The sequence below is a fragment of the Rhinolophus sinicus genome, chromosome 2, assembly GCF_057876585.1.
Source record: "Rhinolophus sinicus isolate RSI-liver-muscle chromosome 2, RSI-T2T, whole genome shotgun sequence".
Taxonomy (NCBI): Eukaryota; Metazoa; Chordata; class Mammalia; order Chiroptera; family Rhinolophidae; genus Rhinolophus; species Rhinolophus sinicus.
In genome coordinates this window covers 14,650,962-14,665,429 of record NC_142502.1, presented here as the reverse complement: position 1 = coordinate 14,665,429, position 14,468 = coordinate 14,650,962, and the positions used below count along the sequence as shown (strand labels likewise).

General features: G+C 43.6%; 1 protein-coding gene and 1 long non-coding RNA gene across 2 annotated transcripts in view; one reads left to right on the top strand and one right to left on the bottom strand.

Moving 5' to 3' along the window:
* The window catches only part of PPP1R14C (protein phosphatase 1 regulatory inhibitor subunit 14C), a 66,345-nt gene that overhangs the window by 17,458 nt on the left and 34,419 nt on the right, over positions 1 to 14,468 (top strand). The gene's annotated exons all lie outside the window — the stretch shown is intronic.
* Positions 4,258 to 12,358, bottom strand: LOC141571913 (uncharacterized). The gene is made up of 3 exons (XR_012496958.2): positions 12,013 to 12,358; positions 8,627 to 8,721; positions 4,258 to 5,422 (listed from the first exon to the last, which is right to left on the bottom strand). It is a non-coding gene; the product is annotated as an uncharacterized LOC141571913 (long non-coding RNA).

Below are 14,468 nucleotides of genomic sequence, written 5' to 3'. Positions count from 1 at the left end.
TTTGTCTCTGAAGGACACTAATGTCCAGTGGGTTGCTGGTAAATGTTTAACAACATGTTTTTGAGGACAAAATCCCCCTGATTGGTAGCATTTACTCATTTCCTTGGTGTAAATACTCCCACCATGGTTGATTTCAGGCCACCATTGTGAAATCACTGAAAATGGAGCAGTCACAATGTTCCTCCATTAGGTACAATAACAACCTCAAGAATATAGGTAAGAGGGAGAATGGAATACAATTATTAGAAAGTGATGAGTTTTGAGTATTTGTTAACTTTGTCTTAGTTATAATACACTTACTTGTATGTTTGTATCATTTAATTTTTAATAATGACTGTGTTTAACAGCTGGTTTGTAAAACTCCTGAAAATTTAACAGCCGTCTCTCTTGCGAGTTGCGACAAGCCAGCTCCAACTCACCATTGTACGTACCGACATCTTATAGCTGAGCGTTGCCTTGTAAGCTTATTCGACCATAACAGCAACCTAAATTCTATGAGACTCTCAGAAGAGAGACCCTAGAGTCTCTATTCCGATCTCTCTGCCTGACACATGAGTTCCATCCACAGCCTGGTGAAAAGGCATTCCAGGGCTTCTGCCCAGATTCCTCACATCCCAGTGCAGAACCCATGATTGACGCACTCATTTGAAAGTTAAGGGATGTTCTTCAGGCTCCAAACCAGGACTGGAATTTAATCTCTTTCTCCTGGTGCTCTCTAATCTCATTTTCATGAAAACAACCCAATTCCTGATTTCATTATTTAGCGCAGGACATATTTTATATGTAGGGATTCATATAAATACCACCAAACCAGGTCATTAAGTAAAATCAACAAATGTTTACTAGCACTTATTATGTGGTAGGTGTTCAGAATCTCTCCTATTTTTTTGCTGAAGAATTTATTTTATAGACTCATCACCCATCTATAAAGGACATTCATTATCTAGGTTTTATATAACCTATATATATTTATTACATGGTATATTCATTCTAGGTATATATATTATACATACATATATGTGTATATATATACATATATATATATATATATATATATATATATATCCATTATATGATACTTTTGACATTTAGAACTAATGGTTCAAGTTACTATAGCTAGAAAATAATTGATTCCCTTGGGTCAGTGAGACTAGACAGCTTTCTAGAAGATCTGTCTAACTCCGGATGCTTATGACAAGGTGATGCTCTTTTGTAAAGCTGCACTTTTGTGTGGGTTTGTTAATGCAGCCGACCACAGCTGGCCTACTGTACAAGGCCCAGGGTATCATGGGAAGAATATAGCCTGCGGAGCAAGGCAGTCCTCAGCCTAAAGCCCAGTCCTGCTGCTCACTAGTTGGTGATGGTTCTTTATTTGGACTATTGAGAGCTGATGTTAGGCATATTTCTTCTTTCCTTAAGGAGCCTGGGTTTATTATGGGCCTCAAAATAGAAGCTCCTTAGACTGGAGATAAAGTTCTTTGGAAATACTATCTGCCACGTCTCCCGGTGGGCAAAGTTGCTGTAACAAGAAGCATTGGGTGTGTGTGGGGTACTGTGTGTGATGCGGTGGGCAGATGGCTCCTGACAAGGGATGTGAGGAATCTGGGTAACTTGAGAGGACAGTCCAGCCACTCCTTGTCTCTAACCGGCCGTATTTGTTCGGATTCGTCATGCGGCTGGATGTGGGATGAGGACGTGCTCTCACATGTCGGGCCTGGGCGTCTCCTTGGTCTCCCATCAGCCATATTGCTAAGTTGCTCAATCAACTCATCACCTGAGCTCCAAACCAGTACTTGCCCTTACTTCCCTCTTCTTATTGATGATATGATGAATTGCACAAAAAGACCTGGAGTTTTATTTTGCTTTTATTTTGAGATAATTTTAGATTTACGGGAGTACTGAGATAGTACTGAGTTTTCCCATATCCCCTTCACCCAGCTTCCTCTAATGTTATCATCAACATTGGCACAATACTATTAGCTAAACTATAGTCTTTATTCAGATTTCCCTGGTTTTTCCATAATGTCCTTTTTCTCTTCCAGGGCCTAATCCAGGCTATCACGTTGCATTTAGTGGAATTAGTGTTTGACTCCTCATTTCCCATCTACTCTTTGAACGACCTAATCCGGTCCCTCACACACCCCCTTCCTGTGACAAGTGCCACGGCCCAGCCCCAACCCCTTACTTCTCATACATGGACCCTGACACATTATTATTGCACTCCTGTCCCCAGATTGCCCCACCTGCTTGCAAGCTGCCCAGAGCTGCCTGGTGAACCATCGTAAAAATGACTCTTCTCAGGTGGCTCCAATCTCACTTTGAATGCAAGCTGAGCTCCTTACAGCTTCCTTCTAACCTTCCAACATTGTCTTGTACCACTTTCCAGCTTCAACTTCAACGTCTTCCAGAGACAGTTTGATCTCTTGGCAGCCTCCTTAACACTGCTTAATATCTCACAGTTGCTAACCTTGAGTCCTACTGTGTGCCAGGAATGGTGCTAAGCTCCTCACATGCTTTATCTTACTCAGTCTTTAGGACGCTTCCTATGAGGGAGACCAGTTAGGAAACTGAGGCACAAAGAGGGTAAATAATTGGCCATGGATGCTCACACAGCTAGTATGTGGATGAAGAAGGGTTTGGATTGAGGCAGTTTGACTGTAGAACTTAGGTTCCTAAGCACCCCAGTCTCTCATCTCAAATTCAAGATGGCTCCATGAGTTTTGCTCCTGCCGTTCCCAGTTGTCCCCAAACCCCCCCTCTCTCAGTGAGGATCTTCTCCAGCCTCCCAATCCCAACTTGGATCCCATCTCCATGGTGTTTTTCATAATAAGCTGAAATAAATCTGCTTACCCAGCCCTTCTTAGTATTTATAAATCAATTAAAAATAAATGCTATGGCATTACTCAGCTGGCACTTACAATAGGCTGCCTGTGATGTGGTTTCTTATGTGCATGCATCTCCCCAATCCGACTATATGCTCCTAGAGGGTAGGGACTTTGGCTTATAATATATGTGTCTTCCAAAAAGTCCAGCAGATGTCCTCTGTTGAATGACTGTATTTGAAATAAGTGTGATTTTTTGGAATATCATTTGATTAACAGTGAAGAGAGTGATTTCTTTTTGGTCTCATTCTGTTTGAAACATTATCAGTGATTTCAACATGGCTTATGGGCTGCTATGGCTTTCAGTCCCTGTTGTAAATAATGAGACCAATAGTAAGAACAGTAAGTCACATAATGCTTATTGTATTCTTGGCTCTATTCTAATATCCTTCTCACATTAACTCTTCATCGTCTTAACGAACCTATGAGGTGGCTACTATCACTAAGTCCCATTTTAAAAGGGTGGGAACCAGGCACCCAGGGGTTCAGTCACTCACTGAGAGCCACAGAGGAGCTGGTTAGTGGAGCAGGAAAGATTGTCCCCAGGGTCCAGGTCCCTGGGGTCTCCTTCTGTGGTGTCTTTGCCAGCAGAGGTCACAGATGGACATGGAACCCGACCTCTTCTTTTTGTGAGATCAGAGTGGTCATTTACTAAGGATACAGAATGTTGATATGTTGCGTGTATTTTGCGGAAAGTGAATTTGTTAATGCTGTGAGCCTTTATAAATATTTAACTCCTTGCTCTTTATGACTGCTTAATGGTTTCCTTTGTAAAGTATTCCTTCAGCAAATAAACACAAATAGCACAAGGTAAGGCAGCCACAAGCGTGGCTCTTGTGAGGGCATCTGTAACAGTAAGGAAGTGGCTCTGACATTTCCTGGGTGCTGGTTTGGTCCCCCCAGGATGCAGGGGACACCCAGAACTCTTACTTTGTGTGTTTTCCCTGTTTCAGTGCTTAATCATTTTACAACATCTAATCAACTTCCTGTTATTGGGTAACTGTAAGATCTGGGTTTTGTCTCCGCTAAGTTGAAGTCTGGTGTGTTTTTTTTCAGCAGAATTGGTTAAAATAAAACCTGGATGTCATACCCCTGCGCTGTTCTGGGAAATGCCATCTGAACCACAAAGGCAGCACTCCTGTGGTGTTTTTAACCACTTTGCTTTTCTGGTCTTCATTCAACAGTGGGTTCTGAAAGTTTCTCTCTAGTGACAAGAGCTCTGCACCCCCATACTTAAGTCACAAGTTGACTCTACTGAAGAATTCAAGACTTCGCTGGGGTTATTTAGTACATTGGCCTTGATCTTTTTCATTTCTTGTGGACCTGTTTTTTTTTTTTTTTGGGGGGGGGGTAAGGGGTTCTCAGGATTGGGGTCAGCAGGACGGATCCTGTTGGGTACCACCAGGTGAGGGGGTGTGGGGTTGAGGGTAGAGCCCACGTGACGCTTGCAGCCTGCCCTGCTGACTAATCTGGATGGGCCGTTTCTGTCTCTACAAGGGTTCCCTTGCCACCTTGAGTTATCAAGCCAGCAACTCTTCCTAAAAATCAAGTTTGAGGCAGGCTACCCATGGTACAATCGGTGTCTGGCTCCTTTGACAACTGCCTCGTCTTGTTTTCTGCTTCAAGGCAGTAGCTTAGGTTTAAACGGGATGCCCCTCTTGATTTTCTGTCTTAGTGCCAAAGGGATCATGGAGCAGTCACACTCTATTTCTTTCTATACTATCTTATTTAAAATGCCAAATAAATTCAGGCTCAATAAATGTGAGAACTTCCATAGTTCATTTGAAGGAACTATTCTTTGTCTAATTCATGATCTGCTGCTTTCTACTGGTATTTTGGTGGACTAGTGGATCGGTGGTGTCTCAGGGGCCGGCAGATTTTATGGTCATATTCAAGTAGTCCACGTTCTAACAAACCCCTTTCAGGCCATACAAGTGAGGTTTTTATTTTAAGCTGTCATTGGGAGTGAGGCCCTGTAAGGGCAGGTCTGTGTCTTTGCTACAGGTGTCTGGGTTTGGCAGAGAACTTGAAGGGGTGGCTGCATCAGGAGAATCCTGTTCACTGCATATGGGACCCTGTGGGCAGGACGGTGGGTTTTATAGTGATTGACGAGGCCACTCAGGGAAGTGGGAAGCAAGACTGCTAGGCACAGCCAATTATTTAAGGCGGGTCCCACCGAGCAAATGATCTAGCCTTACCCCGTGTGTCAGCTTGCCTGTCGCTCCACCTTCTGGCTTCCTCTGTTCCTGACTTTATGTCCTGTGTTCTGCCTTCCCTTTACCAGAAATTCTAACATCCGTGTTTCCCACCCTGTAAACTTGGCTCTAATTCCTGACAGATGTCTTGCTATGTGGTTTTGCTGTAAATGGTTTTGATGCTGGATTGCTTTTTGAACAGGATTAAGCCATTCTTAACATTCAGCAGAAAGGGCGCAGGCCTTTCCCCTGCACTGTGTAGTTTGGAAAGGGAATGGGCTTCTGCTTCGAGAGTTCCCAAAGAACTAGGGGAGATGGCTTCTCCTGTTGTTTCTGTGAAGAGATCTGCAGAGAAGAGAGGGAAAATTAAGTGATAGTTTGGGCCCATATATGGGTCTCACTTAATGGTGCTTTCAGGCCAGGTTTATATTGGGAAGGGAACTATCTTGGTAGATAAGACATGAAAATTCTTGCCCCTGTGACTGAGGACTGGGCCCTGTCTGTTGATAGGAAACAGGGGAAAACACAGGGTCACGTGTGGAGTATCCAAGGGCCATCAAGCTTTTGTGAAGTTGCTGTGGTTTCACACTTAGCTGTGCTTTTCCTTCTTTCTATTCTGTTTTCCTCTCCCTGGTAGAGGAAGGCAAAAGGTGGGTGGGGGAGAGTTACTTTAATAGGGCCGATTGGACCTGTGTCAGAACAGCAGGGGGAGGGTCTGCCCAGTGAGACTCCCAGGGAGTAGACGGGGGCAGACCTCATCCCTGGGCAGGGAAGATGGGCTTCTCTTTTCTGTCTGTGTCTTTGCTCTTTGCTGTGCTGTTAGCTTGGGTTGTGGTGTAAGTATTGGCTAGTTACTCATCAGCTTAATGTTTTACTTCGCTTGTGAGAGTGCTTTTCCCACATGGCCGAGTGCCATGACCATAATGTCCCAAGGGCTTTGTGTGTGTGTCTCCTGGCACCCGGGGTAGCCCCTCATGACCCCCCCCCCACCCCGCAGACACCATGGGGCTGTTGTGTGGAGGTTTTGTGCCCACCTAGGCTTCCTGCATCCTGTGATCAGGGGCTGGGACCGCACTGGAAAGGTTTGCAGTGACCTGCCTGTCGGTGCCCCCTCTGGGAGCTGTGGAGGGAGGTCTGGACTAAGGTTCCAGGTGGCCTGTCTGATAATGCAGTCCATGTGGGAGGCTGGAGGACACTCCAAGTGTGGGCAGAGGAGCATGCTGGGAGGCCCACAGATGAGGGAAGCCCTATGTGGGCTGACAGAGGGGGCAAGACCAGCTAGAGAATCTCAGGAGACTCTGGGCTACAATTGGAGGGGAAGGGGGTTACAGTAGGTAGAGATTTGTTATTCTCCTAATATGTATGACCAGCCCTTGAAATTCAGTTCTTCAATCTGAGTGACAGCAACACGATTGATTATAGACCTACTGGAAATATTTCAACCAAAGAGATGACTGCATATCTAACCTAAGCATAGGTGCATTGTCTTGCCTGCTGTTTCTTCTTTCTTTTTCTTTTTGGAATCATTAAAATACATTACACCTGGCTTTCAAAATTCTCATGGTGATACAAAATACTGTATCAGAAATATTAAAGAGGATCTTTTTGCTATTGGTTATTGTGTTACTATGAGTGGAAGTGATAGGCTAAGATGAAGAGCTAGCTTTGGTTTGTCTCAAATAACCTGACCAGGCTTAAGGAGACAGAGGTCATAATGCAGTCGAGCAGATGGCACTGTTCTTTGTTGCCTTAGTTGACATCCTTGTCCCAGTTTTCATGGTCACTCTTACTAGATTTGAGGAAGACTTTGGTCTCTTGACTGGATAAGAAGGCACCCAGATGTCCCTGATGGAATTTAGCCAACTTTCTGGTCTTCTTGTGGAGGACTAGGGAAATACTCGAGTCTCATCTGCAATATATCATCAAACCATCTTTTGCATTAGAGGGATTTCTGGTGACGGCTAAGCTCATCATGTTGATGTTGATTGTTCTAGGTTTTCTTTCAGTGGGAACATTTTCTGACCTCACATTCTAGGACTGCTCCCATGGGGAACCTTTAAAACCTTTCTTCAGACCAACATGGAACATTTCATTATCAAGTGTGCCTCTGGACAGAGTTTCAAGGGCCTAGACACCTTAACACCAACAACCACAGTTTGAAATCTTAACCCAGGCTGGATCTATACTGAATCCACAACCCACCACTTCCTCCTACGTCTTGTGTAGTAAGTCACACAGATCTGTTGTGGGTTGTAACTGCCCCACGCCATCCCCACCCCCACCCCTGACACAGAACACCTCCCGGAAGCTGCAGGAAGACAAAGGACAAGACCATCACTGTTCAGAAGGCCTTCCAGTCTCAGCCTGGCCTTGATTCCTTGTCTCACTTGTAGGTGAAAGGTGAGAGAAAGTTTGGTCAAACCAACTTGAGTCACACTGCCTGACTCAGAGCAAATCACATAAGCTCTCAAAGTCTTCATTTCCTCACTTGTCATCATTGCGCCCCTAACTAGGACTGAGAAGAGAAGTAAGTACACAGTTGATTGTAAGAGTTACTGGTGCGGTGCTTGGGACAGTGCTACTGATATGGATTAGCTCTTATTGTTTTGAAAAAAGAAGACTGTCTTATTCAATTTTGCACTTCTTGACCAGACCAAGGACTGTACTTTGTAATAGTTTGTGTTTACAGAGGTTTTTTAAAGGATCTAAACACATTGGCTCTAAGTCACTGACTCAGAGCTGATTTATGGTTCAGGACTTTGACTTTTTATTATTAATCAATGGACAGAATAGTGCCCACTCTGGGAACCGATTTACTGATTCTTAGAGGGTATAGATCAGGTGGTTGCTAAGCAATCTTCTGATCAGAGGCCAGTAATCCTTAAAAACTGAATAATAAAACTTATATTTTGAGCTCTATAAACAAAGGCATCACCCATGATAATGAATTTGAATCAAGACTGATTTTTTTTCTTGCCTGGGTCCACTGTTAACTTGCTCAGACTTATAGCCGCTCTCATTGGTGAAGCGCTTACTATAAGGCAGGCACTGTTAGGCAAAGGACATACTATTTAATCTTGAGACAGTCCAGTGAAGTGGGTTCTATTACTTATTCCCATTTTGTGGATGAGGAAATTGAGATGCAGAGTGATTGGGTCACACAGATAGTAATCGGCAGAGCTGGGACCAGAACCCTGGTCTGCTTGGCTTAAAGTCTTTGTAAAATACTATTATTGCTTGAAGGTCAAGGTGATGTTGGGTTTGAGGAATGTTCCTTTAAGAGCAAATATTTAGTGGAGTGTCAACAGTGTGCAAGGTGATGTGTGAAGTCCACTGAAAAGGAACCTGCCTTAAGTGTCTAATTACATACTGTACCCGGTGTGGTTGTTACTTGTTCTAGAGGAAAAAAGAGAGCTTCCCAGACTTTCTTTTGTCTAGGGTCTGGTTTGTTGATCTCGTTTGAAAGATTTATTAATTCGCTTGCTCTTTCTCTGCCTGGACTCACTAGGAATTCGTGATGGCTAACTAGGAGCAGGCCGCAGCACTTACACTTCGTTTGTCCAGTCCATCTGTTCTCCCATTTTCATAGGTGACAAATTCGTACCATTCTTCTTTCCTCCATTCTCAGCCATGGACCTTGTTTCCTGTTTCATTCAGAAAATAGAGAGAATCAGAGGGAGCTTCCCACATGTCCCCACCGGCATCTGTGCCCATAGACACTACGCATCTCCTTACGGTAGATGAACTCGCCACGTCCCAAGTGAGGGACCATCACTTATGCAATGGACTCCATCCTTCTTGCCCACTCAGGGATATTGCTCTGATAATTTCTCCTCCCTCATAATTATTTCCTTCTCTGGTGGATCATTGCCATCAGAGTATGGACATGCTATTATTTCTTCATTTTAAAAAAGAAAATGTAGAACCCTTTCTTGACTTTCTTATTTCCTCCTCTAGTTAGCAACCCTCTCCTTTCCTTCAAAACAACTCTTTGAAAAACTCCTCTATATTTTTGAACACCAGACCCAGTCCCAACCGCCCTTCATCTCTTGAACTGACTCTGGGTTCCCCCCACCAACGCTGCTCTTCTTATTAGGTTACTGAGCCATCTGTGTTGCTCGATCAGCGGCCCATTCGCAGTCCTTTTCTCACTTGTAGGGTTTGACACAGTCAGTCAGCTTCTCCTTAAGACACCGTCTTCTTCATCTGGCTACCCAGACACCAAACTTCCCATTCCCTTTGCTGGTTCTCCTCCACCCTTCTAATTTCTACACATTGGAGGCCTCAGGGATTAGCCCTCAGACCTCTTTTTCTGATTTTCCTATATTCCACCTCTTGGGGCTCTGATTTAGTCTCATGGTTTAGATTGCCATCTGTATACTGATGAATCCCAAATTCATATTTCTAGCCTGGACTCCTCCACCAGACTTCCTTCTTCTATCTTCAGCTGTCTCCTCAACACCTGTACCTGATGTCTGTTAGGCAGCTCAGCCTTACTCTGTCCAAAGCCAAGCTGTCATCTTCAGCCCTGTCCCTCTCCCAGTTGCCCTTCCTGCCTGTCTCGCTCATCTCAGTAACGGCGACCACATCTAACAGCTACTCAAGTCAGAAACCTTGGAGTCATTCGACCCTAGCATCCTATATTCAGCTGGTCAGCAAATCCCATTGGCTGTAACTTTAAAATATACCCAGAGCCCGAACTCCTCTGCTTTGGTCCACAACACCAACTTCTCTTGCCTGGATTATTTTAGTAGCTGCCACCTGCTGTCCCTTCTTCTTCTACCACTTTATTCTCGACACAGAAGCTAGAGTGATACGATTACTATAAATCGAATTATACAGTATGAGTCTTTACACTGGTCCACAAGGTCTGTGTGATCTGACCCCCATGCCCCACTTCATTACCTCTCTGATCTTCCACTTCTCTCCCCTTCACTCGCTCTGCTCCCCCACACTGGCCTCCTCATTCCTTAAACATGCCATAAGTGTTTCCTCCTTGGGGCTTTGCAACTTGCTGGTCCCTCTTCCTGGAACATTCTTTCCCTAGGTAGCTGCATGGCTCAGTCCCTCACCTCCTTCTGAGATTTACGCAAAAGGAACCTTCCATGATCAACCTTTTTGGAATTGCAACACCCTCAACCCTTCTTATTTCCTTTTCTTGCTTTAATTTTCTTTCTAGCACTTACGTCTATCTAACATTATTTTGCATGTTGAAGTTCCAAGAGGGCAAGGATTTTGTCTATTTTGTTTCTCGCTCTATCCATAGTGCTTACAACAATGCCTGCCTTATAGTAGGCACTCAATAAATATCTGTGGAATGAATTTATCCACCAAATGTTTATTATAACTATGCACAAAAAAACAGCACTTAGAATTGGGAGGGACACAAAAATAAATCAGACATAATAAGACAAAAGACATGCACATAACACTTACTTTTTCACAATTATTAAGTGCCATAGCAATCTGAGACTTTAAAAGAGAGACACCTGACCCTGCCGGCTGTTCTAGGAGGAAGTTGTTTCAGGCATCAGAGTGGTCTTGAGCTGGGATGTGAGGTGTAGATGGAGATGGAAGAGCATTCCAGGTGTGGATGCTCCTAGAGGTGGGAGCTTTCAGACTCAGTGTGGAGAGTGAGTCACTTGGTCTACAATACCATTTGTTTCTAAGTTTTCAGTTTATGAAGTGCAGTGTCTCCTAAGAAGAGTACTGAATGCCGAACCTGGGGTCCTCACAAAGCATGGAAATTCAGTACTGGAGATTTGATTGGCTTCAGAACGAGGCTGATCCATTTTTACTTTTCTCATTCATTTTGTGGACTTGATTTGGATGTCGTCATTTAATTGTCTCTAAGACCTGGCCCAGATTATTCGAATTGTACTTGAGTGTGCTACAGAATGACATGGGCACAGGTGTACATTCGGTCAACATTTTAGTGAGAAGAGATAGACCCTGGAATATTCTGAGTGTTCAGTTCTCTTTTGCTGCAAGTCTCTTTTCTTAATCTCTTGTTTAACTGCAAAGTAAAAAATCATTTATATAGGCATCCACTGGCAGATATGGGCCAGGCTTGGATTCATGGAGAGAAGGAAGCTTAGAGGTTACCAAGTTCAGTGTTTCCCAAACTTGACGCTTATAGACATCTGGGAAGCTTTTAAAAGCCACTCCAGGCCTCTTAATCAGCCTGTCCAGAGAACTGCCCCACCCCCCCGCCTTTTTTTTTTTTTTTTTAAGAAGCAGAATGGAGGAGGGAGGGCACTCTCCCATCAGCCTCTGCTGCGTCATTTGGATCTGGAATATCCTTCCAAGGCAGCCCATTCTGATTTTGAACAGCTGTTCATGATAATAGCTTAGTCCCCATTTCCTTCAACTGTCATTCCTGTGATGTGGCTCCTGACCCAATGTCCCAAGCCTCTTTACCCTGGCTTTCCTCCAGTTCTTTAGCAGACATTTATTGAATGCTGATGTGGGCATGGGTTTCTTATCTCCTTCCCCCCACCCCCACCCCATATCCCTCTTCTATTTTGATTACCTTTCCCTTATCCCAAGAAATGGTTACTCAACCAATTCATAACACTTCTGAGGATTTGGACACAGCTTGAGCCAAGATTTATCTTTGTATTGCACACCCGTGTTTATTATCTGTTTAAAGAATGTGTACAAAATGATACCGTCAACAGGATTTTTCAGTGATGTGTGTAACATAGTGAAGAGAACCAAATGATATCCCACCACCATTTGTACGTCAATTACAAATCAATCTTTTCCCATTAATTGAAAGAATAACTCTCCAATTATCTACCAAGCAACAGTTTGTTATGCTAGGATGGTTTTTTGAATGCTACTTTAAAATGAGGAAATAACTTTCCATTTAAGATATTTTACATTTCATTAAATTACATTGGCTTCGCTCCCCTCACTCTGAAATCACTGACCTTTTTACTCAGAAGGCGGCTGGCTCCTCTCATTCCAGGTCGCCTGTAGCACAAACACTTCTGTCATTCATTAACCTGATAAAACGCCTGGCCAGGGCGGCTGTAAAACATAAAAGTTGCTCTTACAATTTGTTCCTTAATTTAAGACCCTGTTTTGTTTATTTAAATTGCTTGGTGGTAGACGATTGGTATTCTTTAGCAGCTCAATGAGTAAAGGCGGAAGTCTGCTTAAGTACTTATACAGCTTGAATACAATTATTGACATAGAATTTAAAGGTCAAATTGAGCCAGTTCATAAATATAACAATTGATCCAAGAGGCTCTCTGTCTGGGATGAATCGATCAATGAAGGCAAGAGTTATAAAAAGAATGTATCTCTGCTTTCCCCTTGGACTTTCTTACATGCCTAGAGCAACTGCTGTTTATAGCTTTTCTTATATAAGCTGCATGACCATCTCATCTCCAATTCTGGGTTAGTTTCAAAAGGAAATTAATAACCCATAGAATTATATGGGTTCCTCTTATTCTTAACTTGAATATTCTAGAAACTGTTTAGTGGTAGTTTTAGGCCAAAATATTTTATTTGGGAGAGCGCTGTAGAAAAAAATGTATTCACACTGTAGAAAAACAATTCTATGTATTCACACTGTAGAAAAACAATTCACTGAGAGTATGTGGGTCGCATACCATGCTATGTATGGGGGTAACAAAAATAAATGAGACACAGACTGTGTCCTCAGGAGCCCTCAGTGTACTGGTGGAGACAACAGATACCCGTGATAAGTTTGAATATGTTAATGACTCTGATGAGATTTAATGTGCTAAGAACCACAGAGCTGTGGGAAGCCAACAGACAGGAAGTCCAGGTGCTAAGTCAGTGTCAGGTCACGGGCAGTGGTTGGCCGGAACGGTCTTCTCCCGTCTCCTGATCTGCACCATATGCCGAAGATAGGAGGCTGAGACTCTTCAACCTGGTCGTCCTCTGGGCTGAAGCACCTGTCTCAGTGAGTGGAGAAGTGGGATTCTCCCGTCTTACGTCATAGAGACTGAGAACTGTGGTCCTACCTAGTAGACCCTTTCTTTCTAAATAAGAATGCCACCAGGGTGTTCAGAAGGGACTCATCACAATGCACCGTCCCTATGCCTGCTGAACTGCTAGCTGGGCTGCTTGAAACAGCTGGAGGCTGGAAAGGATTTATGGTCATCATGGGCAACTGGGCAATCATAAATTCAACCCTGCTTGCCTTTATAACAACCGAGTTAGTTTGCAGACAGCCATTGGGACTCAAAATACATCATTCAGTCAGTCACTCAACAGATAATTGTGGAGTGCCAATTAGGTGTGAAACATTCTGTTTCCTCTTTAGTTGTGTCAATATTTAGCAGAGTAGGAGGAGCAAGACGTCAGATTCTTGAACCTAATTTCTGTTCCAAAACCCTTTTTTTTTCTTTTAATTTGCAAGGTTGTTTTGAGTATGTCATTTTCAGTCCAAATTGTTTCCTGCTGAGGAGAAAATCAATAAAGATTTGGGGAGAGATTTGACCATTCAATACCTCTTCCCGGGAATGAAAATGTAGATCAGTGTAAGGATTTGCCCCCTTGTTATTTGCCACCCTCTTTTTTTTTCTCCTTTGAAAAATAAATCTGTAGTTAAATCAATTCATTTGTTGAAATTAAAGATAAAGTCTGGCATCCCCTTCTCCCTTTCCATCTGCCATGACTTGTGATCTGAAAGGAGTGTCTGTTCCAGGAGCAAATGTCACAGATGTAGGTGAGGTACCGACTTACTGCCTTGTAAACTGAAGCTTACTTTGTGACCAAATCACAACAACAAAATTGGAGTTTTGGGAATTATTGGAGTTATAATATATGCTATTTGCCTGGAGTCTAAGCTGCAAAGCTGTTATTGTAAAGGTGAAACTCTAGCATATCAGACTGACAGCATTTGTAAAGGACAGATGAAACTTTCCAGGGCTGAGGATGGTATGTTCTTTCTTCCCCTCCCCACCCCTTCACATAAACCTGCCCTTCCACCCACCACTGACTACAGCTTGAACTTCTGCTACTTGTGTTAACCCTGTAGTTTCCAAACATGTAACCACGGAGAATGACTCAAATCTCAATCCTTGGAGGGCTGCAGAAGGGTGACAAGGGCTATCAGCCAAACTTCCCTCTGCAGGCCTTGGAGAGATACTGGGTGAGGAGTACTTTTATGGGAGAGGAGCAAGTTAACAGAAAGGAGCCCAGTGCAAGAGGCTCAGCTCCGGCCTGATGAATTTAAGCTGGCCCAGCTGCAGGTCCACTTCATGTGAAGACTGGCTTTCCAGTTACTACTGTTTATCTGGGAAGTTTCTGTGTGCGACTCTTACCACCATCAGTCACTCCCAGAAGAAGCACCAGTGGCTCGCTGGGCATTTGGCATGCGTGCAGAAGGCACAAATATTTGAATTGAGTG